At 43.2% G+C, this 12,389-nt stretch overlaps 1 protein-coding gene across 4 annotated transcripts in view; it reads left to right on the top strand.

Annotated features, from left to right (window-relative positions):
• The first annotated feature begins 215 nt into the window (after positions 1-215).
• Positions 216-12,389, top strand: part of C2H3orf20 (chromosome 2 C3orf20 homolog) — a 71,791-nt gene continuing 59,617 nt past the window's right edge. For 2 of the 4 annotated variants that reach the window (XR_005284190.1, XR_005284191.1), the window contains exons 1-3: positions 316-944; positions 1,467-1,617; positions 8,956-9,072. The gene's annotated coding sequence lies outside the window, so the exon portion shown is untranslated. Of the gene's footprint in view, positions 945-1,466; positions 1,618-8,955; positions 9,073-12,389 lie in introns of all 4 variants that reach the window. The other 2 variants (XM_038317925.1, XM_038317924.1) reach the window with 2 other exon arrangements.

Raw genomic sequence — 12,389 nt, 5'->3', positions numbered from 1 at the left:
TTGAGGCCAGATTAGTTAGAAGGGAGGAGTGAATCTCCCCCATGGGAGCTCACTGGCTACTTAGCTGTCCATTTTTAACACTTGGTGTAGAGGGAATTTAGCTCCTCCCCTTCATGTTGTAACTCATTTGGATTTCCAGGTGTGAGAACTGTAAATACTAATCTAAAGTTTGATACTGAGTAACTTGTTTCTTTTTTAGGTTATTTTATATATGTGAATGTTTTGCCTTTCTGTATATGTGTGTACAGTGTGTGTGCCTGGTGCCCAAAGGGAGATCAGAAGAGTGCATTGGAACCCTGGAGCTGGAGTTACGGATAGTTGTGAGCCACTATGTGAGTGCTGGGAACTGAACTTTGATCCTCTACAAGAGCAGCCAGTGTTGTTAACAACTGATCCATCTCTCCATACCCTGAAGAGGAGCTTATAACCCTGCTTCACAAACACACCCACCTATGACTTCACTTATAGGACTACATTCCTTTCCTTTCAGAAATGCTAGCATGCTGGTGTCTGCTCCACAGATTCAGCTTCCCAGACAGGTAATGGAGCAATATCAGGAGTTTTTACCTGCCCATCAGGCAAATAAGGAGCTATTGTAGGAGGCAAAGTGGAAAGGGGGAACTGGTGGAATGCTAACTAAGCAGTCACATCAGAAGCCATAAGGTCAGAAAGAACACCTACAATTCAGAGAGGGAGAAGTTGATTGCTGATCAGCATGTTATCCAGTTGCCTACATCCCTGTTTCTCTGGACATCTGGAGTTGTGCTGAATTACTTGGGCATTCCTGAAGGCTGCTGAACCTGGTTAGAGACCAGCACTCCTAGTTTTGCCAATTAGAGCTTTGACCTTGTCTTTCTCTCCTGCCTTAGTACGTCCTGGTGTTTCCATTACTTGAGGCTTTTTGACTGTCTGTAGCCTGACTTGGACCCCATTGTGTAGACTAGGTGGGTCCCTGCCTGTATCCTTATTGAATCCACAGGGTGTCACTAAGTAGGGCTGTCAGAGGATTAACCCATGCTACTGCAGACAGGCAGTCAGGAGTTGGCCGCCAAGCCTTTGGGAGCACTGGATCCTTTCCAACTCAAGGAAAGTCTCTGCAGTGCTCTGAAAGAATGGAAAGAGGTGTGAGGGAAGACCTACTCTTTGGGGGTCTCCTTGATAGCTTTTTCTCTGCTCACATAGCACTGCATCATGAGTAGAAGTGTTCGATTTGTCCTGTGATGACCCACCTGGCGCAAGGTCATGTGGCATCTAAGTGTCAGTTCCAGGACTTAAACAACTTATATCTAGCCTCTAGACTCATGCACCTTTTTCTAGCACCCAGTCTTCTTGTCCCAGAAAGTTACCTTTGAACTCCACAGCAAAGGGAAGGCTAGATATAATGTCATCCTTTCAGTCTCACCAAGCAAATGCCTCTTAATGCACATCAAAACGCTAACCCAGCTGCTTTTTTTTTTTTTTTCCAGAAATGACAAATGCATCCTAAAATTCAATGGAAATGCCAGGGACCCAGAATAGCCAGAGAAAAGGTGGAGGACCAAACTTCTTGATTCAAGACTTTGCAAAGCTACCACAGTACAAATGGTGTGGTATTGGCACAAGAACACAGGCACATAGGTCAGTAGGGTAGAATAGAGCCAGGTATTCGTGGGCAGTTGACTCTTAATGAGGGTGCCAGGACCATCCGATGGGAAGGAATGCACATTTCACAACATACTGTCCAGGGCAAAGCAATGAGTTTTCACCTGACACCTTTTGACATCTAAAAGGCAACTCAGGATAAAACTGAAGACCCAAAAGTAGGAACAGAAACTAAAAAGTCAGCCTTTAGGTGGGCAGAAGTAGTCCAGCACAGCCACTCATCACTGACAGCTAGTAACTCTAGGTCACATTTTCTCTGGGATTTTAAGACTCTGTAAGTCACTTTCTACTCCCTTCTTTACCACATCAATTATGAGGCTTTTTGACAAGCCCAGCTTGCCTTCCTGTTTCAGTCCCTCAGATGAAACATGAAATCCACTTCAGAAAGTTGTTTCTCATGGAGCAGTTTTGTGTGCGAGTGTCCAGAAGATGGCAGCAGACCCTCAGAGTTTGGGTCCCTGCTCTAGAACAGCACTGGTGTCGTAGGGATGCAGGAAAAGTGTCACTTTCAGTTTTCCTTCTTTTTGGTAGACAGTTTTATGCAGCTCCAACTGGATATGTAGCAGAGATGATTTTGTAGTCAGTACAATTTCATACATGTATGTATATAATGCATACCTTTTCCCTTCACCTTCTATTCTTACTTCCTTCCACCCATCAACTCCCCCTTTTTCTTACAAGTCCTTTTTTCAGATTCTATTCTTTTGTTTTGTGATCCACTGATTTTATCTGAGACTGTCTGTGAGACCATGGGTTTAGTACTGTCTGTTGGAACCTGGACAATAACAGTGACTTTCCCCCAAAATCCATTGTAGCCAGTTGTTCAGCAAGGAGAAATAGGGTCCCATGAACCCCTCACCAGTCAGTGATCGCTTCTTGACTGTTGTAGTCTTTTGGAGGTCCTGTGCGGGTAGTTTCACTGCTCTGAGATTATATGTGCTGTGTCGTATGCAGTGGCTATGTTGTGCCCTGAAGATGGCATTTCACAGCCCTCTGTCTTCTAGCTTTTACATTCTCTGTTCCCTTTCCTGCTGTTCCTGAGCTTAGGATAGGCACTCAGCCATCGCTTGTTCTCAGGACCATGAGCACCATGTGCACAGTCACAGAGAGGCCAAAGTGTCAGTACTGCATTTCTGATCCCCGTTTGTGCCTCTGTCTCCAGAGTGCTAGGATTATAGGTGTACACCACCACATCTGGTTTATGCCTTGCTGGACTTCTTTGCATTTTGGATACACATTCTACCAGCTGAATTACACTCCCAGGTCAGTTTAGCTTTGTAAGCATCATATTTAAAAAGTGAAATTAGTATTTTTCTATTGAACTTAGTATATCCAGACATCTCAGTATATAGTCAGGATACAGGGACCATCAGGAGATACTCTATTTTTTTTTGACAGGGTCTCTAAGTAACTCTTGCTGTCCTGAAACTTGCTATGTAGACTAGGCTGGTCACAAACTCAGAGATAAGTCTGCTTCTGCCTCCCTGGTGCTGGGAATAAAGATGTGTGTGCACCACAACACCCACTTTTGTTTTTGTGTATATGTGTGAATGTATGCATGTGTACCGTGTATGCCTGGCGCCCTCAGGTCATAAGAGGGTGTCCTCTCCTGAAACTGGAGTTCCAGGTGGAGCTGCTCCATGGGTATTGAGAACAGTCCTCTGCAAGAATATCAAGCTAAGCCCACTTTGTTCAAAGTACACTCTATCCCACAGTGTAACTGAGCTTGTATACTCATTTTTCACCAGAAACATTGTATCTGTATTTAAATGTCATAAAGCAGTTGAAAAAAATTCATATCCAAGTTGTCCCAAACAAACATTTAAGTTCTCTGATAATTGAATTAAGTGAAAATTTAAGAATTTTCATTGCTTTTTTTTTTTTTTTGGAATGTTAGGTTTTATCTTACACATGCTTGTCAAATGCACTACCACTGAGCTACAGCCCCAGCTTCAATTTTCAAGTTCAAATTTTTATTTGTTATTATTATATGTATATTTGTGTGTGGAGTGTATGTGCCATAGCACACATGTGGAGGCCAGACGACTTTGTAGAGTTAGTTCTCCTGTTCCACCTTTACATGAGTTAATTCCAGTTCAGACTTAGGTTTCCAGGCTTGCTAGGCAAGCAGCTTTACTCTGTTACCTGGCCCTCCTTCCCCACCATTTTCTATTTAAATTAGTGAAATTGAAGTTTAATTTCTTTCTTGTGCTAACCTCTTCTAAGTAGGACTGTTCCAAATGATCATTTACTGGTTTTGTGGTCCCTGTGCATTGTCTACCTGTTAGTGACCAAAGGACTGGCAAGTCAGTGTCTTCCAGATGCACATCTAAGACACTCTGTGACTGTGTCTTACTTGGGGACAGGAAGTGGTGAAACCTATAGAACATTTCTGCATCTTATTTGTGCCTCTGGAGAGCAAAGCAGATCGTTTAGGAAGAGGCTGCTTTGAGTTCCTTGTTTTCATTGTAACCTCTCTCCGGGCCCTGTGTGCATTGGTGTAGTTCATCTATCTGAATTGGTGCAGTCAATCACTCTGCTGGCCTGCAGAATTCCCAGAGGAGAATGTTCAAATCCATATACATGAGATGCATGCTGTAATTAGCTATACATTTGCCAAAGACTTGGGTCATTCCCCAGGGTTGCTGATCAGCTGGCCTGGTTGTGACATACAGATGAGGCAGTGGAATTTAGAACCTGGAACGGGGGTGGGTACTGGTCTTTACAGTTAACACATCAGGGTAGCCACAGCGTATGTGGTTCAAGTTTCCTTTTGAGCCAGTGAGGCAAGCTGAGTCAGTTATATGTCAGACTGATAACATAAAATGCTATTTAGCCAAGGTGAGTGATGATATTAAAAACGATTTGGTGACTTGGAAAGGTGAGAGGAGACTAATGCTGACTGACTGAGGACTTACGCGGTTGGTAGAGGCTGTGGGCCTCTGCCTCCATGCTTGAAGAGTAGGCAAGTGTGGTGCATGTGTACTGGTGAGGGCTTCAGTGTGATGGGGTTGATGCTGATGTCTGGGAAACTGGAAAGTCAAGATGCTCATGTGAAACCGTGTTTTCATAAGAACCCATGTTGGGGTTGGCTGTGCATGCCTTTGATCTTAGCACTCAGGCAGGCAGATCTGAGACTACCCTAATCTACATAGTGAGTTCCAGCCCAGCCATAGTTACACAGTGATATGTGTCTCAAAAACAACTAAATTAAAAATAAAATAAGCTCTGACCTCTGGCAGAGCATTGGTGCTTGCAGTGGTTTCTTACATCCAGGCTGCGCATGTGTGTGTGCAGTAAATGAGTATCCACCAACAGGAGCAGTCAGGATCTTTTTTCCTTTTCACAATCACTTTGAGTCCCTCCCTCTCTCTTTCTTTTTCATTTAAATCCATTTCTAACCGCCCTGTTTTCCCTTACTCCAGAAGCCTACATGCTTTGTCAGTGTGGCCTGGCTTCAAGCATTTTCTCTAGGCTGTGCTTTATCCTGTTCTGTGTCTTGTTCACTGTCAGTGTTAAGCTTCCCTGAACTAGAAGCTGGTGTCCACCTTTTCCTTCCCCACCTGGTTCATCCTCTCCACCCTTCCACATTTATTGTGGTTTGAGGGTTTGTGAAAAGACCTGGCTCTGCTCCCTACATGGTCTCCCAGGTTACAGGTATTCTGAATTGTGCAGGACATGTGGTTTATGTAAAAATCTTTCTCTAGCTCTATGGATGCTATTTTGAATTTCTAGAGAATGGTGGTCAGTGCAGTGTATGATGTAAACTAAGCACCATGGAGCTGGTTTGCTTTTGCTTAAGGTTTCTAAAACTGAGCTGCTCAGTTATTTCCAGTCACTGCCTAGTAGTTCATTAAAGTAACAGAAACACAAACACAGGTCAGCGTTCAGACTTGTTAAGAAGGAACTACCAGCGAGGGCATCTTTCAGACTGATTTAACAATTGTCTTACACTGTAGCTTTCCCTCTGACTTTGAGATGTTGCCTTGAGCATCACTTTGAGACGTGATATCACTAGGTCATATGGGCAGACATTCTTGATCTCTCCTCTCAGGAAATCCATCTCAGTTGGGACTTGTTAACACTGCAGTGGATGTCCCTGCAGAGGGGCCAGTTATTTAGAAGTGCTGGCGCCCCAGGACTATATCACCAGGGTTTCATGTTGAGCCTTGGCATAACATGAGGTCAAGCAGACTGCATACTTGCTCACCATGTGTGCTAAGATTCACTTTTCCATGCAACCTATTTTCTTCCCTGCTAGAGAGTTCTCTAGCATCTCTCCACATAGCCCCTCAGGTGCCAGGCATCTCAGAGGACAACAGGGATGAGCATTTCTCTTCTGTCACCACAAGCCATGCTTATACACAGGACAGTCAACACAAACCACCTCCTACAACCAGTCCCTTAGAGGGACATCTGTAACTAAAGCCAGAGGGAGCCAGAAAGTAGAAAGGCAGGACCAGATGACCTGAGGAAGCCTGCTTTCTCTTTGAGTATTGTTATAAGCACTGTGACCCAAATGTGTTCATGGCTCAGTGCCACAACAGGGAAGAATGTGTGTCCTTCCTTTTAAATCTCAACACAAATTTGCCTTGCTGTTTTGTGGTATGTGTGCTCACAGCCGTGTCACAAGAAGGAGGAGTAATTTGCTGCACAGTGCTGCCATGGCCATGACAACTGTGATGTCACTAAATGATGGGACATTTCAACTCCATTGTGACCTGAAGCGCTGAGCATGCATTCTGTCATCATGTGCCCTTGGCAGTGCTGCCTGAAATGTTTGAATACACAGCAACCTCAAACTTTAGTTTAACAGGCATGATCCTATTCCATCTGTGGCTCTCTCCAGGCCCACTGTGCCTCAGAGGGCTCTGTTATAACATCATGTATTTTTTTTTCCCTCTGAACTGCTTGTTGCCTTCTTAACTTCAGGGACATCTTTTTGTCTGCCTTCTTTTGACACTTCTTTGGGTGTTATGGTGGTTTGAATGATAGATGTCCCTCTATTTTTAGGCATTTGAATACTTGGCCTCCATTTTGAGGCACTATTTGTGGGGTGGGGGATAGGAGCTATGCCCTCATTGGAGGAGGTATGTCACTGAGGTGGATTTTGAGAGCTTAAAGACTACCATTTTGAGTGTGTTCTCTGCTTGTGGCTTGAGGTTTGAAATTCAAGCTCTAAGATGTTCCTGCTGCCATGCCTACCTCTGTTAAGCTTCCCCATTGTGATGGTGATACTATCTCTCTGGAGCCATAAACCCAAATAAACCCTTCCCTTCACAAGTTGTTTATCAGGGAGTTATTTCACAGCAATGGAAAAGTAACAGGTTGGTACCAGGAGTAGGGTATTGCTGTGACAGACCTGACCATGCTGTCTTTTGGAGGAATGTGGAAAACTTTGGAGCTTTAGACTAGAAAAGCAGTTGAACACTATTAGCAGACCTTAATGGGCCATCTTAGTTGGAGCTTGGAAACCAGTAGTGCTGAGAGCCATGTGGGTTGTGGAGGCCCCAGCTCAATAGGGTTCAGGGGAGAAAATATTAGCAAGTGTGCAAGGCTGATATCTTGGTAAAACTGTGACTTCTGTCCTAAGAACTTGCCTGAGACTAAATTTAAAAGCAATGGGCTTTGGCAGAGGAGATTAAGACCTCCTCATATTGACTCTGTTGCATATTTAGTAATCTTATGCAGTGAAAAAGAACAAGTAGAACAGAAAGAAATATAAAATGTAGTTTCAAGAGAAAAAGAACTCCAGGAAACATTGTTGCAGCCAAATCTTGTGCTGAAAGATAGGAAAATTAAAGAGAGGTCTGATCTATAGAAAAAATAAAGGGAAGAGTGCCCTCAGGGAGAGACCCTATCTAGCTAAACTTCCAGCTTGTGAAAAGAAAAGGTCTAGGGAATTTTCTGCACCTAGAAAGGAACAGTAAAACACAGCAAGTGTGACTCAGTGGGGCCCAGGGTTCATCCAGATCTGGCAGCTGAACTTGGCAATACTGCCTATGTGGTGCTGGTTCTAGAGTAATAAAGGATATACTAGTTAAGAGGTTGTAGAATCTTCCTCTGTGGTGTCAGAGAGCTGCTGAAGCCAGGTGTTTGAAGGGGAGTCCCTGTATGGAAGCCCTGAAAAGCCACTGTGTGGAGCTGTGGAAGTAAAGCTTGTGTTGCATTGAAGACCCCAGTATGTTGGAAATGCCAGAGCTGTGAGGCGTCTGCCAAAGGGAGAACACGGAGTGGGGCCAGTCTGAGAGGCATGCAGCGGAGCTGGAGATAGGAAACTGTATAAGCTCTTTGATATCAGGCATGGAGCTACAGGATTTGGAGTTTGCCCTGCTGGGTTTTGGTCTTACTTGGTCTAGTGTTTTCTCCCTATCCCCCCAGTCATCCTATTTGAAATGGTAATGTATGTCTATGTCATTGTATTTTGTATGTATTTTGGATGTATGTAATTTGCTTTTTTATTTCATAGAGATTGCCTTGGTCTCAGAAGAAACTTTGGACTTTTAAAACAGTGCTGTGACTAAAGACTACAGGGCTTTATAAATTGGACTGAATATATTTTGCACTATGATATGGCAATGACACTTTGGGGGCCAGGGAGTGAAATGTGGTAGTTTTGAACAATGGATGTCCCTTTGTATTCTCAGGCATTTGAATACTTGGCCCCCGGTTTATGGGAATGTTAGGGAATGTGGCTTAGAAGGATGTCATCATTGAGACAGGTTTTGAGAGCTTAAAGACTTGTACCGTTTTCAGATTGCTCTCTGCTTACTGCTTGAAGTTTGAAATGTGGTCTCTCAGCTGTTCCTACCACCATGCCTTCCCGCTGCCATGTTTCCCCATTGTGATGGTAATCCTGATCCCTCTGGAACCATAAGGCCTTCCTTCCATAACTTGTCTTGGTCATGGTATTTTGTCACCTCAATAGAAACGTAGATATCCAGATATCCATGGCATTTGCACGTTCTTCTGAAGTGTGACTCCTATTGAAGGCAGTTTCATTTCATTCTTCCTTTGGGCACTGAAGTTCTCCAAGGCTCAACGCTGGAAAAGTGAGTGGCAGAATAAAATTAGACAAGAGAGTAGAGTGACCTAAAATGGCTACTTCTCAGAAATCTCGTTTGATGGCAAGAATAGTGGTATGAATGAAGAAGTAGCTTTTAGACACTAGGAGCAAACACAAAAGGGCCATCTTTCTATGTGAGAGAACTCTGGAGACAGGCAGAAGGGTGGTGTGGGTCCTACAGTGTTACCTGTAGGTTAGGGTCTGTTGTTCTATATGGCTACCTCTAGCTCATGGCTTTCCTCTTCAAGGTAACCTCGTGGTTCAAAATGACTGCTGGGAATATACCCATCTCATCCCTTCCAGGCAAGACATATGAGAAGGGCAGTGAGTGACTAAAAGTTCTATAAAGACAGCCTCCTTTACAGGTGAGTCTCAAGGTGCTGTACTCAACAGCTTCATATTCATCTTAGAGATAGACTGTAGTTATTACTTTTCAAGGCAGATTTTGAAGAGATTTAGTATGTTATCTGTGCGTTTAATTAAAATAACATTTCTTTAAAAATTGCTTCTTAGATCTGAGTAGATATGTTTCCAATTATATAAAATACCTGGTAAGCATATGGAAAAGTGCTTAGCATCTCTAGACACATGGGATTGTAAATCAAATCACTACCTTCATACCCACCGTGATGATACCAGAATCAAAACAGTAGTGACAAGATTTGTTCACAAGGACATATAGAAATTGGGATCTCTGTACCATTGCTGGTGACTGAAGTAGGGTTGCTGCTTTGCTAAAGCCTGGAGTTCTTCGGAAAAATAAACATTGGGCACTGGAGCGATGGTGCAGTCAGTAAAGTGCCTGCTGTGCGAACTTGGGGACCTGGGTTCTGAGCCCCAGTGTGGGATGGAGGAGTGAATGGGGGTGGGAGAGACAAAGGCCAGTCCAGCCAATCAGTGAGCTCTAGTTTTAGAGAAAGGCAAAAGTGAAATGGAGAATGGTCAAGAAAGTCACTAAAAATGAATCTGGAGCCTCCATTTACACACACACATGCACATGTACCCTTCCACACATGTAACACACCTCACCCCACCCTCACAAATATACAGGCTAGAAAGAGGACTCAGCAGGTAAAATGCTTCTTGTGCAACCCTGGGTAACTTAAGTTGAGCCCTTTGAATCCATGTAAAGCTAGAAGGTGAGGGTCAACTACATACAGTTGTTCTCTGACCTTCATACACATGTACCAACAATGATAAAATGAAAAACAAGATCTGGTGGTGTTTTTTATTTGTGTATGGGTATTTTGTTTGCATATATGTTAATGTACCACCTGCATGAGTGATGCTGTCAAGGCCAGAGGAAGGAATCAAATCTGGAACCAGAGTTATAGATAGTTGTGAGCCACCGTGTTGGTGCTGGGAATTGAACCTGGGTCCTCTGGAAGAGCAGCCAGTGCTCTTAACCACTGAACTATTTCTCCAGCCCCATGGCACCTGCCTTTATTCCCAGCACTCAGGAGGCAGAGACAAGTGGCTCTCTGGGAGTACTGAGGGCAGCCTGGTCTACATCATTTCAGGTAAACCAGAGCTACAGTGAGACTGTCTCAACAAACAAGCAACAGTAAAACTCAAAAAGTAATGCAGTACTTGTGCATGCTATTACATGGGTGAACTTTTAAAAATTGTTTTGTGTATGTTTTTGTATGCATGTATGTCTATGCACTGTGTGCAGTGCCTGAAGAGGCCTGAAGAGGGGCATTAGATTCCCTGGGTCTGGAGTTACAGATGGTTGTGAGCTACCATGTGAGTTCTGAGAACCTGGGTCACTCTGAACTGCTGATCCGTGTCTCCAGGTCATGACTATTTTTTTTTCTTAGAGACAGGGTTTCTTTGTGGAACCTTGACTGTCCTGAAACTTGATCTGTAGACCAAGCTAGCCTTGAACTCAGAAATCTACCTACCTCTGCTTCCCAAGTGATGGAACTAAGGCATATGCCATCATGCATGGCCTATCACAGATAAACTTTAAAAGCATCATGACAAACAAAACAACCATCACAAAGGAGCATGCATATTTATGTTTTTATTTCTTCTTTGAGAATTTCATACATGCATATAATATACTGTGATCTTATCCCACACACCCATTCCTTCCTACTACCCCTCCAAAATCCGCTAATCTTTTCACCTGGTAACTTTTTGTCTCTTCTTTCCTTTTTTTTTTTTTTTTTTTTTTTAAAAAAAAGCCCATTATATTGACTACCTTCCTGTTACTGTGACAAAATACCATGAACATAAGCAACTTAAAGAAGCAAGAATTTACTACTTTGGCTTACAGTTCCAGAGGGAAAGCCTGTAATGTCAAAGAAGGCATGGCATGGAACAGGAAGCTAACCGTTTACAACTTTATTTACTCACCCAAAGCACAGAGAGAAAGTTAGACTGGGAAGTGAGGCAAGGCTAAAAACCCTCAAGGCCAACTCCAGTGACACTTAAGTCAGCAAGCTTGCACCTCCTTACAGACTCCCAAAACTTCTCCCAGAATAGTGCCACCAATCTAGTATGTCTATCAACTGGTACATGGGAACCATATCAGTGGCCATATTCTCAAACAAGCATTACTTCTTCCTCCAGTAGCCATCAAGTACCAATAGCTCTTAAAGGGGTGATTCCCTTTATAGTAAATGTTCAGAACACACAAATATGGGCTACTAGGAGATAGGAGATAACTCAGTTGATATCTTGCCAACTGTGCAAGCATGAAAGCCTGGATTTGACCTCCAGTACTGTATTTACTGTGCAGTAATTCCAGATTTCTGGGGCTCATAAATCATCTGCTCTAGCCTATAAGTGACTCCCAGTATCTAGTAAGAGACCCTATCTCAAAAGAAACAAGGTGTGTGACTCTTGAGAAACTATCTAGTTTCCACATTCTTCTTCTTTTGGGGGGGTGGGAGTTGAGACAGGGTTTCTCTGTCACTTTGGATCCTGTCCTGGAACTAGCTCTATAGACTAGCCTCGAACTCAGAGAGATCCACATGCTTCTGCCTCCCAAGTGCTGGGATTAAAGGCGTGTGCCACCACTGCCCAGCATAGTCTCCACATTCTTGCACAAGCATGCACATATATCTGCACATACATATGTATATAAACATACATAAAAAGAGGCAAATCTGGGACTGGAGAGAAGTCTCAGTGGTTAACATTTGCTGCTCTTCCAGTGAATCCAAGATCAGTTTACAGCACCCAAGAAAGGCAGCTCATAACTTGTCTATAACTTCAGTTCCAAGGGGATCCCATGCCTCTGGCCTCTGCAGGCACCTGCACTAATGTGTACGTACCCACATGTGGATATACATACCTACACCTTATTTAAATCATTTAAAACAATCTTAAAAACAGGTAAGCTATATACACAGGCTAGGTGAAGTTGTTTGGGGTGGGCAAAATGGGAGTGATCACAAATATACTTGTTTAGGAGATGAACTACTCTAAAATTCAATAATAAGATTGGCTGCATTTCTGAATATACAACACATAAATGTTCATTTTACAAAAACAGGCATACAGTGTGGGGTTTATAGCTCTGCCTGCTCTTTTATCTATATGTATAGCATATTTCATAATTAATCTCAAGTGGTAGGAACTAATTAAGAGTATGGGAGAGAAGTTTCCCAAACAGTTAGCATTGCAAGGATTTCAGGGATTGCTTAGTCATCTTTTTTTCTTCATTTCAGTC

Source organism: Arvicola amphibius, chromosome 2 (assembly GCF_903992535.2).
Source record: "Arvicola amphibius chromosome 2, mArvAmp1.2, whole genome shotgun sequence".
Classification (NCBI taxonomy): domain Eukaryota; kingdom Metazoa; phylum Chordata; class Mammalia; order Rodentia; family Cricetidae; genus Arvicola; species Arvicola amphibius.
The sequence above is the reverse complement of the archived record's forward strand: the minus strand, read 5'-3'. Positions and strand labels throughout refer to the sequence as shown.